The 27,575-nt window shown below is 34.4% G+C and overlaps 1 long non-coding RNA gene across 1 annotated transcript; it reads left to right on the forward strand.

Annotated features, from left to right (window-relative positions):
- The first annotated feature begins 1,959 nt into the window (after positions 1-1,959).
- Positions 1,960-3,656, forward strand: LOC149414013 (uncharacterized). The gene is made up of 2 exons (XR_016304001.1): positions 1,960-1,989; positions 2,098-3,656. It is a non-coding gene; the product is annotated as an uncharacterized LOC149414013 (long non-coding RNA).
- The last annotated feature ends 23,919 nt before the right edge of the window (positions 3,657-27,575 follow it).

Below are 27,575 nucleotides of genomic sequence, written 5' to 3' on the forward strand. Positions count from 1 at the left end.
TAGAGAAGAAACAAGAAATCTTTTACTTCACCATGGAAAAACTATAATTAGGAATTACAGTCATTTTTTTCATGAATTCACGCCTTTTTACTTAAATACCAGCATTTAAATTTTTTCAATGACTTTTTCGTGTTATAAATTATTTTCAAATATTGCTTTTTTCAAAGGCCGCCAAAATGATTGAAATCGGACCGTGAACGCGTGTTGTCATACGTACCTCAGTTTTGTCGGTTAACTGTGAGTTCAATCCTATTCGGGTCGGAATCAAAACAAAAAAACACAATTTAAATATTTAATACAAATTAATTCTACATAATTATTACGAACTGCGGTAATGACCTGTGAGCGAGTAAACATAATACATAAAAGATTATAAAATATGTAAATAAAAAATGTTCGCATTGTTAATGCACGCGGCCGGTTTACCTGTGAGATAGAAGTATTTGAAAAATTTTTGTGCTTATTTTAGTACAATATTTTACATTTCATAATACATTTTTAGAACAATCCTGTAATGTTGGCCTCACTGGATGGCTCACCCGTGCTGAGGCACCCATTTTGTAATAAAAAAATAGACCTACATAATACATTTAAAGAAAATATATTTAATGTTGGTGAAGAGAAAAAAAAACATAAGATTAAGGTAAATTAAAACTAAAAATATAGTTTTAAAATTAAAGTATAATAATTTTTTTATTTTATTTATATATTTAATATTTAGAGGAGGGTACAGTGGTGTTATATAAATTACAAATGGGTACAAAATATATTTATTATCGCAATCTCACCATAGAAGAAACGGGTTCTTGTGCTTAGTGAGCGAGTTACATTTATCAAAGGGAAAAATTCGGCAGTACGACGATGAATTCCGACATTTTTCTGCCTATTTAGAACTCATGGTTACATATGTTGAAAAATATTTAATTTCACCAAAATAATAAGATAATACAGGATACACTCATCAATAACATTAATAAGTTGGTCGATATAATAAATAACATTTATACGTTGTGGAGGAAGACATATCGCTGCTTTACTGCTTGTATGTTCAATAGACCATTTAGAATTTTTTTTTTGTTTTTACAGGCAAATTCAAAAAAATTCTCGATTTTGGTCATTTCGTTTTATACATATTTTTTTATTTTTTTTATTTATGTTTTAATCCAGCAGGACTGGGAGGATAGTGCAATCCCAGTCTGCCATATTACATGAAATAAAACAAGGAAACAATAAAATTCAGGTAAAAAAACAAATTATAAAAATGGAAATATGATAAAACAAAGAGAAATAAAAAAATAATATTAGGCAGGTACCTAAATATAAAATAAAAATATAAATCAAAAATGAAATAGGTAATACAATGAGATTAAGTTTAATTAAACCGTCCATCAGGGAGGTCGCCGCATCATCAGCATCCATCGCTCATTGAGTGGGGAACTGAGCCACTCGGATGCAGCCACAACGATGATGTTGGTTGACTTCCGAGTCCTACCCCAGAAGCTGGCTAGTCGGTGGCGAAGTAAAGGCCCGTTCGCATTGGTCGAGTAGTTTAGTCAAGTAGCGAGTAATTTAGTAACTGGACACGTGCGAACACCATAAATTTAGTAGAGTAGTTTAGTCAGCGATTTAGTCAAGTCAATCCATTCTGTTCTATTTTTTCGGGCGAGTAGCGTCCCTCATCATGTGTCTATGGCAGATTTATAGAGTTTATCGATGGTCTATTGTCACTGGCTGCATTAGTCAGTGATCAGTATAGCGAGTATAGCATTAGTAGCCGTCAAAACACGCCAAAATGTCTTGTCGTTGGAGCGAAAACGCTACTGTCAAATTCGTGACGTTGTATTTACAACACGAATGCTTGTGGAATATAAAGTCGCCCCGATATAAGATCAAACAAATCAGGGAATCAGCATACGCTGAATTAGAAAAAGGGATGTATATTCCTGGATTCGGTGATAAGGAGATAAGAGCGAAAATTAAAAGCATCAGGTTAGTGAAGTTTTTTTTATTTATATGGTATATTACAAGTGCCTGTATTATTATAAATTTATGTTAAAGTAGTAGCAGAGTCATTAATCATTAATAATTTCTTTTCAGATCTACCTACTCACAGGAGTTAAAAAAAATAAAGGAGTCAAAACCCTCCGGTGCCGGAACTGACGCAGTATATTCACCATCAGTCAAATGGTTCAATCTATTAGATGGATCCCTCAGAAACATTAATACAATGTTAACAGAAAGTGAAAGCAACTTGGCAAGTACATTTCAATTCTATTCTATCGTTTATACATCAGTTTTTAATGTACCATTCTTGTCTGCCAAGGTACCGATCCATCGTTCACAAAGTAATCTGCATATCTTTCTCGAAGATCTGTAGACCTTCGGGATGAACGATTGGACAGACAACTTGGTAGTGGTTCCAATCCTTGAGGCTCTGGCTCCACCCTCCAATTACCAGGGATAACAGTTCCTGAATCAAAATTGTCTTTGTCTACTGTATATTCCAACTGCTTGTTCTGTAATTTTGTCTCTCTGAGCCAATTATGTAAAGCGCAACACGCCTTTACAATGCAAACAACCTTCTCAGGACTGTAGGGCATCGGTTTCTCAAACACTCTGAATCTGGCAGCTAGTATACCGAAAGCATTTTCAACTATTCTTCTGGCCCGAGACAATCGATAATTAAAATTTTTTTGCTTTGATGTTAATCGATTTCCTGGGAAAGGTTTTAAAAGGTATTCTTTCAAGGGAAATGCATTATCTCCAACTAGTACATGCCCTTCTGGCAGAATACCGTTTTCTAATGCTTGATACAAACTACAGTTTCGAAATACGCCTCCATCAGAAACCCGCCCATTACATCCAATGTCTATATAACTGAAGCAATATTTATGATCTACAACTGCCATTAAGACAATGCTGTTTGTCTCTTTATAATTGTAGTATAAACTTCCTGATTCAGGAGGTGCTTTAATGACGACATGTTTGCCGTCGATTGCTCCACAGCATCCAGGAAAGTTCCATTCTTTTCGAAATCCGTTCTCAATGATATTCCAGTCTGTGGTGGCGGGAACCTGAAAAAAGATTTATAATAATGTATACATTCGATATAAACAACATTCTACTTTATTTTCAGGAAGACATTATACACACGGATACAGATACTGAGGAAAGCAGAATTACTATGAATTCTTTTCGTGAACCCGTATCTAAACCCCCTACAAAAAAAAGCGGCTTTCCCAACTTTCGAGTATGGTGAGTCAACTAAAGGAGATAACTGAGGTTGCCAACTCTACAGAAGAAGACGAGTTTGAGGTCTTCGGCAGACACGTCGGCTTACAACTGAAATCTTTGCCCTTGCTATTGGCACTTGAAACCCAGGAATATATTCAACTGTACATGAACAGAATTCGACGCCAACACCTTCAAAATTCAACTGAGCAAAATAGATTCACCAGGATAGTCACACCAGTATCAAATGATTCGCAAGACTCTCCATGTAGTAATACTTCGTATTATGATGATGTAATTTATTTAGATGAGCCCCCAGAAGACACATATGAAATTGAAACACATGAAAACCATGACATCGAATAACTTTAATGTAAATTTTAATATTTAAACCATGTGAAAATTAATAAATGTTTCTCAAATTATATTTATAATTTATTTAGAACCGTTTTAGATACAGCTATAATTATAGCGGGATGGCCTATTTTAGTGGCTATTTCAGTGGTCGTTCCATTGGGAATTTATGGCGAATGATATGCTGAAATAAGCCATCTACTATATTTGTAGCTGTGTGAAACAGCTCTTAATCTTACCTTGATAAATTCCTTTAATGATTCATAGATAGCTTCACAAACTTCTATAATGAATTCCGAAACAGTTGATTTTCCAAGTCGAAAGAGATGTGTGATTGTCCTTAAACTACATCCTGTAGCAAAAAAGTAGAGAACTGCCTGTTATTTGGTTTTTGCGGGAATTGCACTTCTGAAAAGGGTATCCGTGCGTTGAATTTGTGACTGCACTTTCATTAGAAGGAAATTAAAACAGCTTTCAGTCATTCTCAAAGTCGCGAAGTATTCTTTCGGATCTTCAAATGCCATTTCCTTCAGAAGAGAATTTGTAGCTCCTAATGCATCTCTTCTATTAATCCATTTTCGTATCCATAGTTTTTTCACTTTCGTCTCACTAATTTCTTCCTCCACCTCTTCTAAAATATCCATTACAATCAGCTTAATTAGCCTATTTACTTTGTTGCGTTGCAGCCCGTTCATCTTACAATTTGACACTTCACTCGTGAAATCTACTCGACCAATGCGAACGCTTTTTGGTCAGTCAAATGGCGAGTAGCGAGCTACTTGACTAAACTACTCGACCAATGCGAACGAGCCTTTAGGCGGGGAATGAGTGCACCCTCCCTTCAGTAAACATTGTGGAGGCACTGCAGAACCTCGGTAGTTGCATGAGCTGCCTGTATGCATTATTGTAGCACACCCTCAGCTTGTCCCATTGCGCTGCTGGGTATTGTGTCCACAGCTCAGATGTGTACAGTGGAGTGCAGAATGCCTTGAAAAGTAATTTTCTGACATCATCGCTACAGTGGTAGAACCGCCTTGAGAGCATTCCGGCCCGTATATTGATTGCTCTTCTTTGTCGTTCCATGTCTTCTATATCCTTCATATCTTCGGTTAGGATATGTCCCAGATATTTAACCTGCGAGGCTACAAGTAGTTCTTTTCCGTCTAACCAGATTGGAGGAATATTTATTGGCTCCTTGTTGTATTTAAAAACCACGATTACTGACTTTTTTGCATTGTACAGCAGGTTATGTGAGATTGCATACTCTTCGCATATTTGGACAAGTCGTCTCATCGCTTTAATCGAAGGCGCCAACAGCACCATGTCATCCGCGTAATTAATGTTGTTACTGCCTTGACCGCAGATATGACAACCAATTCGTGTATCATTCAGTTCTTGTAAGAGGTCATTAATGTACACATTAAATAGAATAGAAGACATATTACCCCCTTGCCTGACTCCGCTTTTTAGGAATAAGGGTCTTGAAGAAGCTCCTGCCCATTGAACGTAATTTTTCTGCTGTCCGTACCAAATAGCCAACATATTAACCACTGCTGCTGGCACATCTCGTTTTATGAGTTTTTCCCATAATAATTTATGAGAAACACGGTCAAAGGCCTTGCTTAGGTCGAGAAAGCATCCATAAACGGTGGTTTCTCTTTTTTTGTAGTATTCTATTATTTGTTTAACTCCATAGATGGCCATATCGGTTTATGAGGCGCTTTTGAAGCCGAATTGGTTATCTAGGGTAAATAGCTTGTCTTTTACTAGCGTGAATAGAATTTTTTCAAATAGTCTTGAGATCATTGTCGCTAGGGAAATAGGTCGGTAGTTTCCTAGTATCGATGCATCCAGTTGGTTGGATTTTAAGATTGGTATGATATCAGCTCGACTCATGTCCATAGGCATATGTGTGTGTCGTAAGAGGCTTGAGTACAGGGCGGCTAGAATAGTATGGAGATGATTTCCTGCGTACCTTATGTGCTCGATACCAATACCGTCGTATCCTGGACTTTTACCTAGGGCGGTTTGCTTAATCGCGCATTCGATCATTTCAGGAGTAATGTTCATGATCAGGTCATCATTTGCCGCAGGCAAACATGTCATCATATTTGGTTTCATGCTATCTTCTTGATCCGCGCTTAAAGAAAAAAAGTCTCTAAATTCGTTAGCAATGTTTTCATCCCCCGTGATGTTGTTGACACTTAGTGGAGCTTTGCTCTTGGCTTTCAGCACAGTTGAAGTTTTTTGCCAAAACTTTTTGAAGTCTTTGTTGTGCATAGCCGTAGCTATGCTATCCATTCTTGCTTGATTTTCCGAGTGCTGACATTTTCGGAGAGCAATTTTAAAAGATTTCTTACTAGTTTTTCTTTCGTCTGCAATACGACCTTCCGTAGGCTTTCCGGCTTGGACCCAGCAAAGGAATGCATGCCTTGAATGGCGATACAGAGTTGATACTTGATCATTCCACCCTGGAACAATGTCATACTTTTTTTTGGGTCCTTTATTTTTGAATGCTTTTATGGCGGAGTTTCTCAGTATTTTCACGATAGTGTCGTAGAGAGAATCTAGTTCCATTTTGTGAACTCTGTTATCACAGTTAAATCTCTGACATCTTATGGCATCTGGAGGTTTTATTTTAGGCAATAATTTTTCCGCACAGGCGTTGTAAGTTTTTACATCATTTTCGGACTTTGCCGCCCATTTTCCAAAATCTCTTGGTGGATTTTGTCTGTTAGATATAATAGGGATAAGATCCACATCTATTTCGACATTTAGTGGGAGATGATCTGACCATGTCACATTGGCTGTGATGTTCACATTCCTCACTGCACTGCTCAACCCCTGTGTCATAATACAGTGATCAAGCCATCTGGTGGTTCCATGGGCATCGCTTACGTAAGTGAAAGTATCAGAGCTTAGATGCACCATATCAGTGTTTGTATAGTTATTCTCTGTACAAAATTGTGCAAGTTCACGTCCAAAAAGAGATCTCGGATCTGCATTAAAATCTCCTATTATAATTGAGTTGGAACTGTTTTGTTCCTCAATAATTGCGTTTATTTTTCCCAAACAGTTTGAGAATTCCGGTAAGTTTTCGGCTGAATTGGTTGGCATATAAACTGTTACTATAAGGAGAGTTCCATTGGCTGACTCTATTTCAATAGCCGCGATTCGAGGATCTCTACAATCAATAAGAGTAGTTTTAATTGTATTGCGCCATAAGATACCAACGCCTCCGTAGGGGCGGCCAATTAATGGACCGTCAGAGAGGTTAACAGCGGATGTCCCATGACTGGAGAATTCCGGGTGTATTGACGACAGATATCCTAAGTCTGTAGGTAACAGCCAGGTTTCTTGCAATACAATGACGTCATTACAAGTACATAATTCCTTTATGAAGTGCTCTGTTCGACGAATTGATCTACAATTGAATGATACAATTTTCAGAAGCTTGGTATTTGTAATATCCATTTTTAATATTATTTTGCATCATTTATTTGCGTTTTCGGCATTCGGAAAATGTATTTTCTCACAACCGAGAATTTTGGCCAGATACTGGCATCCATAAGTTTTTCGTATGCTGACTCGGTGGTCCCAACTTTAAACGCTCGATATTCGCCAGATTTAGTTTGTAGTTCGTAAACTACTGCATCAATACCGCTTGTCTTAAGAAAAGAGATCACATTTTCACATGTTGTGGTTTTCTCAAGTCTTGTGACGAGAGCATATTTCGTTCTCTGCAGGCCTTTGATTTCTGCATTTTCGTTGCTGCCCAAAATCATGTTTTTCTTTTTTAATGAAAGTTGTGTTTTTTTGTAGGTCTTTTTCCTTACGGATTTCCATCCATGCCCGTTGTGATTTTCGTTTTCACCCGAACGGTTGTCGTTAACGACATCTGCAAACGATTTTGGGCGATCAATTGGTTTTTCGGCCTGAAGTGGGTAATCGTGTTTTGACCTTGTCTCCATAGATGGCGTTGACATAATTGCATCTTCCAAAGTTTTGACCTTGATATGAAGCTTCGGCGGTTCATTAGTAGATGGCACTACACTGTTTGTGTTTACTTTCGTTAGTTCATTAACAGTAGATTTCAGATTATTTATCTCCGAAGTTAATAAATCAATTGGATCTTTAATTGCCAAGTTCTTACTATGGTCGGATTCATCTTTTAGTTTCTGAACATCACTTTTGATTACTATTAAGTCTCTCAGAAATGCAGTTGCGTCAATATAATCGAATGTGACCGGCGGTAGTTTGTTAATGTTTAAAACCGCAAATTTCGGCATATTGTTCGGGTCGGTTTCTTTGAGGATTTTTATTATATCCGTTATGATTCGTTTTTTCTTACCATCGCCAACTCTCCTGGCAAAAGTTTTTTCCGGTACGCATTTGCACAAAACACTTTTAGCGGATTCGATGTCGTCTTCAGTAAATGTTTTATCACAAATAATGTACATTGTTTGCTCGTCCATCACGTCCATTTTTTGTTGGATGAACGCAAGGATTTCGTTGACTATAATCCCGCACGGGCAGTCCCCGATTGGAGACATTTTCGGCACTTTTCGTATTGTTTTTTTAATATTTTTTTTGAATTATACTGTTTTTTTTCGCGGAGTTATTGACACGGGTTGTTTTCGCGACGCCACCTGTGGGCGAATAATAATAATAATAATAATAATAGCTATGCCATCTATTGTTTTCCAAATTTTGTAATCAAATTAATTGAGGTTATGTGCGTCTTCACGCATTGTGCTTACATACCATTTAGTTTGGCTAAGCGGTTCTATCAATCTGGTAGAATTTAACCTAAAGTTGAACCATGTGGAGATGCGTTGTATGTGATATGTGGCATGGCTATCAAGTCGAACGGTTAGAACATCCAACCACACAACCGTTCAACCAAGTTGGATCATCTGTATCGTGGTTGAATCAACTTTTCTCAGTCGGCCTAGGGAGCCGCTGTACGTAATTGTTTGTAAGCGTACATTTAATAAGTAGAAATAAATAAAATTTCAAGCATGACTAATGGACGTGAAGTTTGGACGGATTTTTTCACATTATATGTATAATGTTTTAACTAGCTTTGGGTATACTTCAAGCAAGATGTACTCTGATACAGATGCGAGGAACGAAGTTCTTGTTTTCTTTTTGGATCAGTTCAAATGTATTTGAAAGGATGTAGCGAATGAAACCGTAAAAAAAATATATTTTTTTATTGAAGTAGCATCAAATGAATTGCTAATGGAACGAATAAAATAGAATTAATTCGTTCCATGAGCCATTTTTGTTCCGAAGTTCGTTTTCTCCTTTCATGCTTATAGTTAACAAAGGTTCAAGAGCGCTCGCCAAATTTTGCTTTTTGAAGTGGGAGTCATGTTGCAGTAGCAACTGACGAAATGGCGACCCATAATCTAACCTATAACTTTTAACTTTAAAATCTAAAATCTACCATTAAAACGTATAAAAAATTAAATTTAACATTAAACGTATTTCCATAGCTTTCATTATCAAGTGAACCACAGACAACATACAGAAATATAAAATATTCAATGTTGACTCGAAAAAGTAGCTGTCACGGCAGTTTCAAAGTAACAAACACGCAGGATTTGCGTATATAAATTTTACGATTTTTTTAATATTTTTTCTACAAATCCTAAAAATATGAAACAAACGGTAAAATAAAGGTGGACTCATTGGCTATATAGCACTATAACAAGTTTGTATGACTCCATGTAAAAATTCTAATTTTATGTTTTTTTCAATGTTGGTGAAAAATTAAAAAAAATAATCGTCTGGATTTCTCGAGCAATCGAGGCAAAATTATTTATTTCGCGTGGTGGCTCCAGTGACTTATTATGAAAATAATCATTTGAACTTACCCAAACATTCCAGCGCGTATTTTTTTGTTTAGGCCACTGAGCTTACCCAGTTTTTTTATTATCTTTCCTCCCCATTGTATATAACTAGGAATTAAAAAAAAACGATTACACGTAAACTGATATTAGTTGAAAAAATTTCACAAAACAGATCGGCACTAAGGTAAAGAACGTCTTTATACCGCCAGCAGTGGGCGGTAACTAAATACAATGCGTGAAACCCTTACGTAGACGGCATAAGGGTTATTTCACAATTGCAAATTCAATGTTCACCTCCCCGAAAATCGATCAATATTCGTATATAATAAAATAAAATACTTTTTTTGTTTTAAAACCACGATATTTATTAATTTAAGAACCGACCGGTTTCGCTTTACTTAAGCATCATCAGGGTACAATTTAATACTAAACAAGAAGTACATAATGTGTGCAAAAATTAAAATTAAAATTAAATTAATTTGAAGAAAAATTAAAATTAAAATTTAAATTTAAAAGGAAATTTAAATTAAAATTAATTTGAAGAAAAAATTTTTTTAGACCTTACCTTATCGATCGTTAATAACAGAATTAATTTTATCATTTTTGGTAAGCCCTCCTATACTGACGTTGTCATACATAGCACCTCCAATCACCATAAGCACTCCGCATTCCATTCAATGGTCCATCGTTTAGTCACAATTCCAATGTCCGATAGTAATTTTGATAGTGAACTAAAACTAATTAAAAACATAGCAGTAAATAATGGCTATGAATCAAATTTTATAGATTTAATCTTAAATAAAAAACTAAAACAAATAGCCATTAATCGCTTCCTCTTCGCTAGTCCTTGTCCTCAAATCAATGATAATAATATTAATTATCAATGGCGGCGAATTTTATTCATTAATCACTTTTCTACCTTAAGTGTAAAAAACCTTCCTTCTGAAGTCAAACCGGCCTTTTATACCAATAACAATATAGGTAAATTTCTAATTAATTCTAAAGATAAGGACGATAAATTAAGTCATCCGGGGATTTATAAATTAAATTGTAATAATTGTTCGGCTTTCTATATCGGTAAGACATCACGTAATGTTAATATAAGGATAAAGGAGCATCTTCCTTGCCTCAATAATAACGGTTTTTCCGAATTCGCAAATCATTTGATCGATAAAGATCATACATTCTGTCATAGCACCGGTGCTAACATCTTACATAAAAACGGGCATGGTAACAGACTAAACAATCTAGAGGCACTAGAAATTTAAAAAGCTGTAAAAACCAAAAGTCAGATACTTAATAATCAATTAGACATATCAAGTAGTCCAATATTAGGCCTGTTTCCAATAAACCCATAAAAAATTCCCAGTTCTCCTTACCTCCTTACCACCATGCCAGTTGATGCTTTGTTTCTCCCGATTTATTGGTATAACCCATTAGTCTACATAATTATCTGGCTGTTTTTCCATTACTTGTGCACTTATGTTAATGTATTTAATGACCGTCTTTGTGTTGCTTATATTTGTATCATGTTGTCTCCCTCTATATTTTGTTATATATATGCACACATTATGTATTTCTTGTTTAGTATTAATTTGTACCCTGATGATGCTTAAGTAAAGCGAAACCAGTCGGTTCTTAAATTAATAAATATCGTGATTTTAAAACAAATAAGTATTTTATTTTATTAAATATGTCAAACCACAAAGTGATTGCTTTCTACAATAATAATATTCGTATAAAAAAACGCGGAAATACATATTTTGTAAAGTTCTGGTACATATATGAAAATTTCTTCCTATAATCAAATAAAAAATTGAATTTGCCTCACTATAAAATAAAAACATATGCCGAAAATGGGTTTGTAAAAAGGATACTTTGCACTAGACAGTTTTTTTTAGGCCTGATACTATTTTTTTCTAGGCTTATAAAAAGTCTTCAAAAAAATGATCGTCTGCTGACAAGGCCGAGATGTGTTCTACTTGCAGTATTTAATTAAGGCATCTGTAGTATTTCTAAGCAAACAAATGTTCAAATCAAAAACACCTGATTTAGCATTACTTGGTATTGGATCGCCTTAACGATTTCATTCACAGTGCTTTCATTATAATTGAAATAATATTTTGGGATGGTACTAAATCGTAAAAACTGGCAGCACCTTGAACATAACCATAGATCACTATCATGACCGCCTCTGTCACTGTAATTTGCAAGATTCAGTAATGTTGGCCTCACTGGGTTGTTTACCCGTGCTGAGGCCCCCATTTTATAATATAAGAATTTATACATTTAAAAAAAAAGAAAAACAACATTAAAATAAAGATAAATTTAAACTAAAAATAAGGATTAAAAATTAAAATATAATTATCACACTAAAAGAAAAATATTAAAAGAGAATGTAAATCGGCATTTATAATGATTTATGTGTTTTTGTGTTGCGTGTATATGTTTTATTCTTTTATGTTATTGAATTTTCCAATAATATTACCAATATTGTCTTTTTGTTCTTTAATCCATTTTTTTATTTTGTGTTTGAATTTATTTTTATTTTCCTCAATTTTTGTTTCAAGTGGAAGACTGTTGAATGCTTTAATAGCGTGGTATGTATGGTGTCTTTGTCCAAAGGTAGTGTTTACCGTCGGAGTTTTTATGTTTTCTTTGTACGCTTGTCTGACCGGTCTATCAGTGATATTTTCTGTTTGTTGGGGTTTGTTTTTTTGGTCGAAAATGTAGTTTAGTAGTGTTTTAACATATAATTGGCGTATATCAAGTACGTCACAGCTTTTAAATATTTGGTCTGTGTCGGTTAGTTTATGTTTTTTGAGTATTACCTTTAATATCGTTTTCTGTGCGATTTATATTTAAGTGATAGCTGCGTTTGTTGCTCCTCCCCAAGCAATTATTCCATATTCTATTATTGATTGGCATAGTGCAAAATATATTGTTTTCAATTGTTTTATTTTATATGTGTTTCTTATATTTAGGAAAATGTGTATTGTTCTGAGGAGCCTATTTGTGATTTGTTTGATGTGATGTGTCCATCTAAGATTATGGTCAAGAACGATTCCTAGATACTTTATTTGTTCTGTTTTTTCTAGAGGGGGGCAATCGTAGATGTTGGTGTTTATGCATTCGTGTATTTTTATGGTGTTTGTTTTGTTTTTTGGCTGTCCTGTGTTAGTTATGCTGTACGTTGTGAATTTTGTTTTCGATACGTTTAGTGTAAATGTATTTGAGTCCAACCATTTTTTCACTTGCGTGATTCCTAGATTCGCTATGTTATATACCTTATAGATTTAAATAGTAAAACTGTGTCGTCTGCGTAACTAATTATTTCTCCATCTATTTCCATGTTGCAAAGTTCATTTATGTAAATTGTGAAAAAAAACGGGCCCTAGTATGCTTCCTTGTGGAACTCCGTGTGTAATCGGCAGTGGTTTGCTAGTATAATTATTGATTTTGACTTGCTGTGTTCTGTCGCTCATGTAATTTTTCAATAGTTGCAGTTCTTTGTCTTTCATACCCATATTTTCTAATTTTTTAAAAAGTGTTTCGTGGCAGATTGAATCAAAGGCTTTAGCCAAATCTAGATATATCGCTATGCATTTAAACCCTTGATCTAAGTTGCTATGTATATAATCTATTGTACTTGCCAAAGCTTTTTTTGTGCTTCTTTTTTCTCTAAATCCATATTGTTTGTCCGAGATTAATTTGTTTTCTTCCAGTTATTTTATTATTTGGTTTTTTAATAGTCTTTCGAAAATCTTTGATAGTGAGTTTAACAAAGTGATTGGTCTATAGTTGGTTATTTCTATTTTATCTCCGGATTTATAAATAGGGATTATCAGTCCTTTTTTAAGAGTATTAGGAAAGCAGGCATGTGTTATGCTAAGGTTGATTAGGTGTGTTATAGGTTTTAATATTTTATTTTTATTATTTTAATGCGATCCGTTGTTATCTCATCTAAACTTTATGTTCTATTCAATCAAAATTATTTAATCTTTTTCCAAATATTTACTCTGCATCCACCCAATGACATCACAATACATCTAGACTCATTATTGTCTGACAAACTTATGATAAAATATGGCAAGTAAAAACACTCTTATTTCTTAAGTAAATTTTTCAATTCCAATACTGTTCATGTGGGGCTAAGATAGACATTTAAAGAATATGTACGAATTAAAGCGATTTTTTCTACGTCACGGGCGTGTCTAATATACGCTTACTCGCTTACACTATAAGATGAACACGCAATACTGTATGAGATCTACTGCTATAAGGCTTTTGTCCTTATTACAATTATGTGTTTCTACTTTCACTATCTCGCAAGATGTTTATATCTGAAAATCATCGGTACATATATTTTTTCAAAATAATAAAATAATTTTAGTGTTTTACGAATGGAATTTTATCTTTTGGCTTTTTATAGTGCTTGTCGGGTAGTAAAAACACCTTCTCATCACGCACGAAGGCTTTTTATAGTGTTTGTCGGGTAATAAAAACATTTTCTCATCACGCACGAGGGCATTTTGGCACTTTGTTACTCTATTTACTCAGAGGTTGCACACGACCTTACGTGACGCGTAGCAGTTTAGTACTAAAGCTACGAAATTGAAAGCAATACATTTTCGCTTTATCTTGCCACTTTGAGATTTCTACAGCGCGTCTATATGTTTGCATACACTTCATTGTTCTTACAAAATATTCCATCTGAAATAAAACAATCAAATCTCTTCCAAATAAGATTTTTGTTGTTAATGTAACGTTCTGTTTCTGTAGGTTTCAGTTTTATTTTTGGGCTAGAACCAAACCATAATCCTACCATAGTCTTACCATGGATCTACTGAATCCAGAGCGCGTCTCCATCCAGAATGAACCAGGGCCACAGGAAGAAGGCGGTTGTGAAATGCTGTATGGGGATATGGATTTTGACTTTTCAGATGTAAAGAAGGAATCCTTACAGCATGCGGAGAGTACTCGGAAAGCCTGTAAGTTGCGATGCTTATGTCAAAAACTGTTTTTCGTAAAATTTCGATGCTAGTAATCCATGTCAGTTTTGAGTTGCCCAGGCAGGCCATAATTTTTAAGAAGTTCTTGTTGTTGTTGTCGTACTTTGGTATTTACATTAAATATTATATTTACGGGAAACTGCCACAAGTTACATTAGGGTGCATTAAAACACAAGTAATATTGTTAATAGTATATCCTTCCTGAAACGCACATCTACGGTCCTTCTTATTTCCTAAATGAACCCTAAAAGCCTGTTATCCGAATTCCCGTTTTTAAAGGGTAATAATCAATCGTACCATTTATCGTGCATTTTTTAAATAAAAGTTAAAAAAAAAACATTTTTTTTTGTAGTACTCTCTAGGAGATGGACGACTGTAATTGTACTATTTTATAATGCACTTCGTCCGGACTTATCAATTGAGTATTTTGATTGGATTTTAGGTGGCATTGGCACAAGTGGAGACTGTTAGCTTCAAGGTAGAACCAGGAACTCAAGAAGAAGATGGAGGGGGAATCCCTTTTATGGAAATTGACATAGACCTTCCGGATGTTAAAAACGAATGCCTTAAACGCCTTCAAAGTAAAACACAGACAAAACAGGTAAATAAAGATTTGTGTTTTTTTCTACATTTATTGAATTAATGATGCTTTTTTTTTATTTTTTTATTTAACAATTTTTTATATTAGATAATGTGTCCTTACTGGGGTACCCGTTCTAAGGTCACAGTGTACATGGTTATATGTTTGAAATATTATACGTACATATGGTAAAATACTACATAGAAAATTAAAAAACAATATTTAGAGAAAAAATAAAACATAATACAAGCTTTAGTCTTTGTTGGGTTGCAAAATTATATCTATATTCTTCCTTCCCTTATCCATAATCCATTTCTTAATGTTTCTTTTGAAGTCAGTAATTTTTTTAATGTTTTTTATTTCAAAAGCGAGGACATTAAATAATTTTATAGAATAATACTGCATATTTCTTTGTCCAAAAGTTGTTTTAGTTGTAGGTTGGTGTAACATGTGTTGTAATGTGGATCTTGTGAGTCTGTCTGAGTTTGTCTGTGTAAAGTTGTCCTGGTTTTTGAATGCGTAAATTAGTATATCTTTTGCGTATAATTGTTTTGGTGTCATTACATTCAGGGTTTTAAAAACATAGTCGGTAGGAGTTCTGATGGGGATCCTTAGTATAATTTTTAGAATTGCCTTTTGTGTTACGAGGACTGGTTTTATAGTGGAATCGCATGAGCTTCCCCATCCGATAAGACCATATTGTAGTTGAGATTGGGCTAATGCGTAGTAGATTTGAATTAATTGTTCTTTATCTAATATGTTTCTTATTGTTTTGAAGAAATAGGTAAGTTTTTTTAATTTGTTGCTCACATTTTCTATTTGGGAGTTCCAATTTAAGTTTTGATCAATAAATATCCCAAGGTATTTTATTGTTTGAATTTCAATCAATTTTGGGCAGTTGCAAGGAATTTCATGGTTCGCGGTTAAACAATTTTTATGAATTTTTATGTTTAGGTTTGAATTGACTTTATCTGTCTGTTTGTTGTAAATTTTGGATTTAATATATTTAGTTTTTGAATCATTTAATGTTAGTGAATTTGTATCAAGCCATTGTTTTACCTGATTCATCCCTTCTTCAGCTTTTACGAATACTGTCTCCCACGACTTTCCATGGAAGAGAAGAACTGTGTCGTCTGCGAAACTAATTACTGAGCCGTGACAGTTTAGATTACATTGATCATTTATATATATCAGGAATAAAATCGGCCCTAAGACACTGCCTTGTGGAACTCCGTATTGAATTGGTATTGGTTGACTTGATTCATTTTTAATCCTGACTAGTTGTGACCTTTCTGACATATAGCTTTGAATAAGATTCAGTTCACGACCTACGATTCCAATCTTTTTGAGTTTTTCTAGAAGATATGTATGATCAATTGTATCGAAAGCTTTACATAGATCTAAAAATATTCCGATACACTTATTACCATTATCGAGACTATGTTTTATACTTTTTACAATAGAGGCGATGGCATCGGAAGTTCCCATATTTTTTCTAAAGCCGTATTGATTTTCAGATAGTATGCGGTTTTTTTCAAGATATTGAGTGAGCTGTTTCTTAATAACTTTCTCTACTATTTTTGAAAGATTATTCAATATTGTTATCGGTCTATAGTTACTTATATTAGCTTTATTTCCGGCTTTAAAGATTGGTATAACAGAACCCAATTTAAGCGATGCAGGAAAGATACCATCCTTGATACATCTGTTCACAAGGTGGAGAAGTGGTTGGATTAGTTCATCTCTAGTTGATTTAATTATTCTCATTGAAATGCCATCTGATCCGGAAGTGAGTGTTGGTTTCAATGAATCTATAATGATTTTAATGTCATCTGCCGTAACTGTATTTAATTTAAAGGTGATATTATTAGTAAGTGCGTTGTTATTCTCATTAGCAGTACGAAGAGGTTTAATGATTTTTTTTAGCTAAATTAGAACCGACATTGGAGAAATATTCATTTACAAATTGTACTATTTCCCTTGGATGTTCTTTCATATTTAATTTTTGATTTGGTGTATCCAGTTCGGAAATATCTTATAGCTTATACTTATACTTATTCGTAATGTTTTTCAGACTCATTGACTGATCAAAATACACGTTCTTTGGAAAAACCATTATCTTGTTCCCATTGTAAGTACTCCTGCAAGTCGAAGTCACGGTTAGATTGTCACTTGCGGACTCACAGTGGAGAAGTCTCTTTACACATTTTTCTATTAGAGGTACAGCCACAAGGAAGTTATCAAATAAGTGATTTTATTTCTGCTATTTTAAATAATACACAATATTCTTGTAAATTCACACCATCGAAAATTTTAATAATTATAGAAATAAAAATGTTTGTTTCCGCTGACGAACGCTTCCTGTCCCCCCCCCTCCCGCACTGCCCTCCTCATTCCCCTTACCTAAACACGGCACCAGCATCGGCCGTGCGTCGGGGGCTCGCGGCCGTCTTCGATTCAGTCGTTGATTAGCTGTTGCGCGGATGTCCGCGCTGCTGTATATCGACGAACCGCAAAATTTACGGAATACTAATTTCTAAAACTTCCATCTTCATACAAGAAACACAAGGGATATGTTATGAGTTAATGAGGAATTACATAATATCATATAAAAGTAAGGATATGAACGAAAAATGCATAAAAAGCCTTTTAATTTCATCATTTCAGCCGGCTCAATCTGGACCCACCATCGCCCCATGTGTTTTATTTTTAACCTCCGGGTATTACGTGTTAAATTACACAAAATGAAGAGATCACCATTTGCACGTTTAAGGAGCGATTCCCGTGATGATTGCAGTACATATATTCCTGTACTGCAGGACCAACGATAGCTATATGAGTGAAGTCAATTGCTCCTATCTCCCTGGATCACCGGACTGCTCAAATATTTGTCTGGCCTTTTGCATATCTGCAGCAGTCAAAGGAAATTTAACCCACGTCTGGAGTAGTGTGTCGTTGATAGCCGATGAAACATTTAAAATGCATCGGCTAACCGACGACTGACGACAGCCAAGCCCCACTCGTGAACTATACCTCTCTGGTACGAGCCCACAGCGTAAGATCGTATTGCAGTAAGTACCTGTGAAAAATTCAGCTATTAATAGTGTATCTTATTTTGTCATAGATGACATAGTTAATTGAATGTACCTCTCACCTGTGACTGGACAGACAGTCCATGCTTTCTTCTCGGTTGTAAGATAACGAGTACATTAGGAAGTGTCCAATTTCCTTAGATATTCTGAATAAATTCAGGAACTCCGTTTGCCCCATTTCCATGGGATTTTGGGCTTCTCTTAAGATACGGAAAGGAATTCTAACTTTGTTGTGGTTTACTTCAAAACCCACAATTTCAAGCGCCAGCCATCCTGCAGCAATTTTATCTGAATTTTTTTATTATTTATGTAGAAATCCTCAATGGTATGTGTAGTTTATTGTAAATTAAATCATTTTCATCCGGCTTTCGACATGTAACGTACTTAACAAACATCGCAATTACGTTATTCATTTCATTTAATAGCATTATTGAGCCACAAACAAGTCACTAATCATGTTTACAGTCAATACATACGATAATATTAAGTTTTCTCTTGTTAAAACTACGCAAATAATGCTAATCGTCAAAACGTCACACTTAAATTAAGCAAATTCTCCGCGAATGCTGACATTCGGCCGGCGAAAAACAGCTCACGGGGTACCCTTCGCGGAAGTTTTGGCGCGCTATCGAAAATTTAAGGATTCCATCTGTCATCGAGAGAACCGGAATCGCTTCATACGAATAATCCGAAAAAAATTGTTAATTTGAAGGAAATGACGATTTTAGTGTAGTTAAGTAGATCGAGAATCGCCCTCCAGGAGAGAATTGTAGTAATCATAGAGAGGGGAGGAGAATGATTTTTCCAGAAGGGATTTGAATTAACCTCTTACTTTAAGCATTGAAGTTTATGAATCAAGGGATGGGATGTTATTGAATTCTTACATGTAAATGAGGTTCGCAGCAATCTACTTGCATTGCGTTGATTGCGGAAGATTTCAGGGTGCGCCTGTTCTCACATTGCTGGAGGATTGGGGGCGGAGCTACGAAATCCGAACTTCACTTCATATCTGCCCGGCAAATTTAAACCTGTGACAATGAGAACTTGGCTTTCTTGGTTGGTTGTTATTTCTCCATAAGACTGCATAACAATTACATCGAAGAAGGCACTTTGTCATAAAAATACAAGTAGTGCATTCAAGTTTAAATGATCTTAAGAGTTACTAGTGAAGTAGGCCTATCGTAAAGGAATATCAGGATAGGTCACGGATTAAACACAAATTTCTTCTACTTTGTGATTTTATTCGGAAAACCTAGAATATATAAGATTAAATAACAATTGTGAGGTCAGGCTTCTGGCAGAAAGTTTAAATAATACAAACATAACCTTCAAATATCAATACAAACTACCAGAGCTAGGTAAGTTGGAGGTTAGTAATAAAAAGTACAATAACCTATCCTAGTAATGGTTTCGTAACCAGGAAGTAGAAGGTTAGGTTAGGTTAGGTTAGGTTAGGTTAGGTTAGGTTAGGTTAGGTTAGGTTAGGTTAGGTTAGGTTAGGTTAGGTTAGGTTAGGTTAGGGTTGATTATGTCTTGTAAATGTTTACTAATAACGACCTCCATGTTTCGTTTCTTTCAACTCAAAATCTCCCTCATACTTGAGAGATTTTCGAACGTCAAACCACAGTCAAACTTCAAGACTTCAAACAAATTATTCAAAATCAAGTTGATTGTTGCCAGCCTTCGTGTACACTCGGCAAACTTCGTAGTTCCGAGCCGCTTTGAGCCTTCGTGTTCACTCGGCAAACTTCGTAGCTCCGCCCCCAATCCTCCAGCAATGTGAGAACAGGCGCACCCAAGATTTCATGGGTCCTAAGACAAGGCGAAGAGAGTCTATGGAATGTAATAAACTTCTTCCATTTTTTGTTAGCCTAGCCAAGCACGTTGTTTTATTGCGAACCTAATTAATTTAATATTATTTACAGTAGCTATGGGCGGGATCGAAACATTTACACGATTTAAATATTTTGATCGAAACATAAAAAGAATTAAGTTCTAAATCGATTGACTAGCTCGGAGTTCAGCGGGAGCAGTAGCTGCGGAAAGAGGCAGATTTTTAAAGGTTTTGGGAGGGGGAGGGGGCACCTAGACAAAGTATGATATCTATGGCGTATCTGTCAAATGAACAAGATGCTTTAAAGCTTGATGTCTTGTAAATATCAAATGTGCATTTCCACGTGATTATTGAAACGCTACCTGTGAGTACCCTTAACTTAAAATATTACTGGATTATTCCGAGAGTTATGCCATCGATCGTTTTCCATATTTTGTGTTCAAATTAATTGAGGTTATGTGCGTCTTCACGCTTTGTGCTTATAATGCTTTTTAGTACCATATCATTTAGTTTGGCTTGATAAACACCACTTTCATCTTTATACTAAATGCCAAGGCTTTATATTACTGTATTTAACTTTAAAATCTAAAATCTACCATTAAAACGTATAAAAAAATAAATTTAACATTAAACGTATTTCCATAGACATGTATCTTTCATTATCAAGTAAACCACCGACAACATACAGAAATATAAAATATTCAATGTTGACTCAAAAAAGTAGCTGTCACGGCAGTTTTAAAGTAACAAACACGCAGGATTCGCGCGATTATAAATTTTACAATTTTTTCTATAAATCCTAAAAAATGAAACAAACGGTAAAATAAAGGTTATCTCATTGGCTATATAGCACCATAACGAGTTTGTATGACTCCATGTAAAAATTCTAATTTATGTTTTTTTTAATCTTGGCGAAAAATTAAAAAAAAATGATCGTCTTTATATCTCGAGCAATCGAGGCAAAATTATTTATTTCGCGTGGTCGCTCCAGTGATTTATTATGAAAATAATTATTTGAACTTACCCAACCATTCCAGCGCGTATTTTATTTTTTAGGCCACTGAACGTACCCAGTTTTTTTGTTATCTTTCCTCCCCATTGTATATGACTAGGAATTAAAAAAAAACTATTACACGTAAACTGATTTTAGTTGAAAAAAATTTCTCAGAACAGATCGGCACTAAGGTAAAGAACGTCTTTATACCGCCAGCAGTGGGCGGTAACTGAATACAATGCGTGAAACCCTTACGTAGACGGAATAAGGGTTATTTCACAATTGCAAATTCAATGTTCGCCTCCCCGACAATCGATCAATATTCGTGTAAAAAACGCGAAAATGCATATTTTATAAAGTTCTGGTACATATATGAAAATTTTCTCCGATAATCGAATAAAAATTTGAATTTGCCACACTATGCAATAAAAACATAGACTGAAAATGGGTTTGTAAATAGGATACTTTGCACTAGACAATTTTTTTAGGCCTGATACATTATTTTTTTCTAGGCTTATAAAAATCTTCAAAAAAATGATCTTCTGCTGACAAGGGCAAGATTTGTTCTACTTGCAGTATTTAATTAAAGCATCTGTAGTATTTCTAAGCAATCAAATGTTCAAACCAAAAACACCTGATTTAGCATTACTTGGTATTGGATCGCCTTAACGATTTCATTCACAGAGTTTTCATTATAATTGAAATAATATTTTGGGACGGTACTAAATCGTAAAAAATGGCAACACCTTGAACATAACCATAGATCACTATCATGAAAGCATCTGTCACTGTTATTTGCAAGATTGTTCAGATTTTAGATGTTACTTCATTATAATAAGTTATTGGTAAGTTCTAATGCCGATATTTCCCTCCCGAGTATTTTGAATGGTTAAATGTATAACTGCGCTGAGTCGCTGTTTACCGCGACCTAACCTAACTTATACCTGGGTTTACCGATATTTTGTCAGAGAGTAGATAGAATATGCGATCAGGCTAATTTAAATAGATATACAGAAGATGACAGTATTAGATTCTGCAAACCGTTATCAATTATCTAAACTTTATGTTCTATTCAATCAAAATTATTTAATATTTTTACAAATATTTACTCCCAATGACGTCACAATACATCTAGACTCGTTATAGTCTGACAAACTCAAGATAAAATGTGGCAAGTAAAAACACTCTTATTTCTCAAGTAAATTTTTCGATTTCAATCCTGTTCATGTGGGGCTAAGATGGACATTCAAAGAATATGTACGAATTAAATCGATTTTGCAACGGATACTACATTCTACGTCACGGGCGTGTCTAATATACGCTTACTCGCTTACACTATAAGATGAACACGCAATACTGTATGAGATCTACTGCTATAAGGCTCTCCTTATTACTATTATTTGTTGCTAATTTCACTATCTCACAAGATGTTTGTATCTGAAAATCATCGTTACATATATTTTTTCAAAATAATAAAATAATTTTAGTGTTTTACGAATGAAATTTTATTTTTTTGCTTTTGATAGTGCTTGTCGGGTAGTAAAAACACCTTCTCATCACGCACGAAGGATTTTTATAGTGTTTGTTGGGTAATTAAAACATTTTCTCATCACGCACGAGGGCATTTTGGCACTTTGTTACCTTATTTACTCAGAGGTTGCACACGACCTTACGTGACACGAAGGAGTTTAGTCATAAAGCTACAAAATTGAAAGCAATACAGTTTCGATTTTATCTTGCCACTTTGAGATTTGTACAGCGCGTCTATATGTTTGAATACACCTCATTGTTCTTACAAAATATTCCATCTGAAATAAAATAATCAAATCTCTTCGAAATAAGATTTTCGTTCTTAATGTATCGTTCTGTTTCAGTTATATTTTTGGGCTAGAACCAAACCATAATCCTACCACAGTCTTACCATGGATCTACTGAATCCAGAGCGTGTCTCCATCAAGAAGGAACCAGGGCCACAGGAAGAAGGCGGTTGTGAAATGCCGTATGGGGATATGGATTTTGACTTTTCAGATGTAAAGAAGGAATCCTTACAGCATGCGGAGAGTACTCGGAAAGCCTGTAAGTTGCGATGCTTATGTCAAAAACTGTTTTTCGTAAAATTTCGATGCTAGTAATCCATGTCAGTTTTGAGTTGCCCAGGCAGGCCATAATTTTTAAGAAGTACTTGTTCTTGTTGTTCTTGCCGTACTTTGGTATTTACATTAAATATTATATTTACGGGAAACTGCCACAAGTTACATTAGGGTGCATTAAAACACATGTAATATTGATTAGATCATCATTTCTCTAACAATACAAAACTGTTTATAGAATGTGCTCAAGAGTTAATAGTATATCCTCCTTGAAAGGAACATCTGCGGTCGGAAAGAAGTTATTTCCTAAATGAACCTAAAAGCCTGTTATCCGGATTCCCGTTGTTAAAGGGATTAATCAATCGTATCATTTATCGTACATTTTTAAAATAAAATTAAAAAAAAGAAATTTTTTTGTAGTACTCTCTAGGGACTGATGACTGTAACAGTGGCGAAACTATACCATCGGGGACCGTGGCTAATTCGTTGGATGGGGCCTCCCTAGTAAAAATCACAGTCGCGTTGTTATTTATTTTTTTTAAATAACTTAATAAGTTACCCAACAGTATTACTAATATTGTGTACATTTTTATTTTCAAAAGCATAGGTATTTCATATGTAGGTATAACGAAAAAACAATTTAGTCTTTGGAAGATATTTATGAAGAAAATTATTTTCTCCGAACTTTCTGTTCCGCAAAAGTATCAATAACGTCATCAAAGTTTAAAGATCAGGCCATTGAATTTTCAATAGACAGAATAGCCAAGTTACGTAGCCTGTCTTGTCTTCAACAAACCGAACTTTTAAAGCCAAAATAGCATCATAACGTCCTGACCATCTAGTTGGGTTCAATGTTTTTAATGTTATCTAAGTTGAAGACTCCCCTTCTTTATCAGATATATAACTTGATAAGATATTCCATCTTTTGATACTATTCCCAAAAAAATTATAAATTTGTGAACTGCTTAAAATTTTTTTTGCATATCAATAACCTATCTTACTGCATCATTAAGTACTAGATTTAAGTAATGAGAAGCAAAGTGTACAAATACCGCATTTAGCTCGATATCTTTTATGAGTTTTTGAACTCCACCATAAGTGCCTTTCATTGTGTTAGCACCATCATATCCTTGTCCTCGACACTTATTTAGAGGTACATTTTTGCGATTTATGGATTTCATAATTTTGTTGGACATTGCTAAGGCAGTTTAGTCCTTAACTTCATGAAATCCTAAAAAATGTCTCTTTAATAACAAGCGCCTTTGGCGCCATTGGATTCCATTTTCGTCTTTCTCGATCATACAACAACGTTAAAGTTCACAAATTTGATCTGTTTTTGAAATATCTTGAGTTGTATCGAATATGATTGAGTAAAAGGGTGCGGCATTTATTTCATTTATGAGTGCATTTTCTATTTTTAGAACCAGAACAGAAATGAGCTCATTTTGTAGTTTTGAACTTATGTATTTTATCTGGCCCTTTGATTTACTTAACAATTCTTGTAAAATCGGATCGTATTTTGCTAATAACTCAACAATTTATTATTTTATTTATTTATCGTTTCTTTACATTGTAACTTTTTTTTAAAGTTAGAATTTTGAACCTCACTAGGACAAGCCTGTATATATAATATTATAAGAGATTTAAAATAGTACAAATAGTTAAAAAAATATATACTTATATTAAGATAACAATATTGTTACATTGGCATTTCTACGAATTGGATACCTACATGGTACCTATCAGTCTATTCATTACAGTATTATATTGTAAACATGTAGGGTGACCATGATATTTAATTGCAATAAAAATGTAACAAACTATTATTTTTAAAAACAGAGAAGAAAGAAAGAGAGAAAAAAATAATTTACATTTTAAAAAGAAAAGGATGAAAAAATAAACGTATTCAAAATATTATGCCACAATTTAAAAGGACAAAGATGAATGAATATGTTGGAAATCGTCGGATGGCAGAAATAATTTAACATTCTTTTTAAATATACACAAAGAATTTGACAATTTAATGTGATATGGAAGGCTATTAAATAGAAGTAGAGCCTGGTACAAATAATGTCTCTGCCCAAATGAGGATTTAGGGTGAATTGCCATAAAGTTCAGACTAGAGCCAATTCTTGTAGTACGAATTTTTATTTTTTTTATTTCCTTAATTTTTTCCCAATTTATACATTTGACATTACAGTTTTATAATAATAAAAAAGGGAACCCACTAAGGCGCAGCCTGTGCGTGGGTAATATAAGTGTATACATTATATTTTTGTACCTAAAAATAACAGTAAGCATATAAAGAAAAACGGTAGGATTACAATTAAAGTTAGTCTAAAAGATTGTGCAACAGGTGCATATTTAAAAAATAAATTAAAGTAAAAATAAAGATTGTAAGATAATATATATGAAGTAAACGAACACAAAATAAAATAATAATAAATATACAGAAACAAATAGAAAAAAAAAGAAAAAATTAAATGAATAATGTTTCAACATTTGCATTGGACAGCCACAACTTTAATTCTTTTTGGTATTGCGCTAGTTTAGTTGTTACTTGATTTTTTTTTAGTAATAGATTAAAAGTGCGAGATCCAATAAAGCTACTGCGAGTTTGCATTAGTTTGGTAGTGGTTTGTGGGGTATAAAATACATGATTTCCGGGATGCTAGGTGTATTGGTCAATTTTTTTAGCCAAGCTTCTGTAAAAACTAATACCTCAGGACGATTTTCTATGCCATCAAGCATAGTTATGGTTTCATCAAAGTTTTTACTTAAACTTCTAATGTTCAAACAATGTGAAGAAAAGTTTGAACGTTTCAAAAAATTGTTGCAAGTAAATGAATCTTTAATTGCTAAGTTAGGTTCTGTATTGTCATCCAAATCAATGTTTTTTCCTAAATCGATATCCATTTTTAATACATTCAACTTCTTTATTCTATTGAGGTCATCTTCGTGTTTTTTTCTCTGATTTGGCTTTCCAAAGCAGTTCCTTAAAATAAGGAGATGGCGTTTCTCCTAGGAACATCATTTTCTCACGGTTTGAGATCACCTTCTTGTTTGCCAATAATTTAGATCTTGTTTCTGGATTTCTAATTTTTAAGAGAAGTTTTTTATGATGACCTGGTCTTCTGTCATATTGTCTTATTGCTGATATCTGTACTTATTTGGATATAAGCACTATTTATTAGGTTTATAGCAGTTACTTTGGGATGTTCATCTGTATTTTCCTCAATTCCTGTTATTTCAATATTGTTATCGAGGTTCGACTGTTCTAAACAAGCCAGTCTGGTTTCTAGATGTTTAATAATTTTACTTTTATTTGTCAAATCATTTTTTAAGCTTTCGACTTCTCCTTTAACTTCATTCATGGATTCCAAGCGAATTATAATGTCGTCATACTTTTGACAAATAAATTCGGTAGTTTTTTAAAATTCCGACAAATTTTTTTCAATGTTTTCGAGTATTTGTTTTTGAATTTCTCCAGCTTTGTGTCTACGAAAGACGCAAATTTAGTAAAAGTATCTTCTTCTGGGCTAGTGTCTTCGGGGGCAGTGTTTATTTTGTTTTTGGATCTTTTAAATGTATTTAGAGTATCTTGTTGTTGAGAGCTTGTTTTTTTGTTGGAACTCATGGTCACCCTCGCAGTAGTTTTGGTAGAAACAATAAGATGCGCAAGCGCCGTCACAGCGAAACAAGCAAGCCGAATGGCCCGAGTTTGAAAGATGGCGGTGGAGTTGGCAAATCACAAGAGATTCACTTATACAGTAAACAGATGTCAACTTCACCGTTACTATTTCGCGATGTTAATAATTTATAAATCACTTGAGCAATCTCGCTTCAACGCGCAAAATTCTTATCACAATTGAGGCAGTGAACAAAACACTTAGGTAAATGTCGCAACTGACTCGAATTGAACCGTTCACCGATTTACACAATTAAGCCAAGTTTTCAAGGGTCACTCTTACTGTGTGCTACTTTGATTGTTGTCCATTGTTGTCCGACAATACTCAAAAAGTTTCCTTGGGAACTTGAATCATTGCAATCTGCCTTTTCTCTGTGGCCACGAAAGGCTAAATTACACGTTGAAAGTGTCAGAGTAAACCTCAAGGAGTCTATAGAGTACTTGGCGCCAAAAAGATTTTTGAAGTGAAACTTCTTTACGCGCGTCATGCAATTTCGAGGACCGGAGTAAAACCGACTCATGACCGTCACGATTAACCGTGATCATTTCGCTATAGGAGCCTAGCTTATATTATATACCTAGTTTAGGTCACTCTCCAAACTCAGCTTCGCGGTCTAGAGGCAGAGCGCCCGACTGTCGTCGTGAAGAACCGAGGTTCGATTCCGGCTATAACTATTTTTTTTTTCATTTTGTGATTTTTTTAATACGAGGAAAAGTGATAAAATGCTCTCGTGCTGCGACTTTTAGATAAATTTCATCTGAAATCAAAAGATTTGTACTTTTCTGTTTCAAATTTTTGTTTAAAAAATATACGAACATCGGAATTGATATAAGTACATTCG

The sequence above is a fragment of the Hesperophylax consimilis genome, chromosome 20, assembly GCF_061612785.1.
Source record: "Hesperophylax consimilis isolate HC1 chromosome 20, BYU_Hcon_1.0, whole genome shotgun sequence".
Classification (NCBI taxonomy): Eukaryota; Metazoa; Arthropoda; class Insecta; order Trichoptera; family Limnephilidae; genus Hesperophylax; species Hesperophylax consimilis.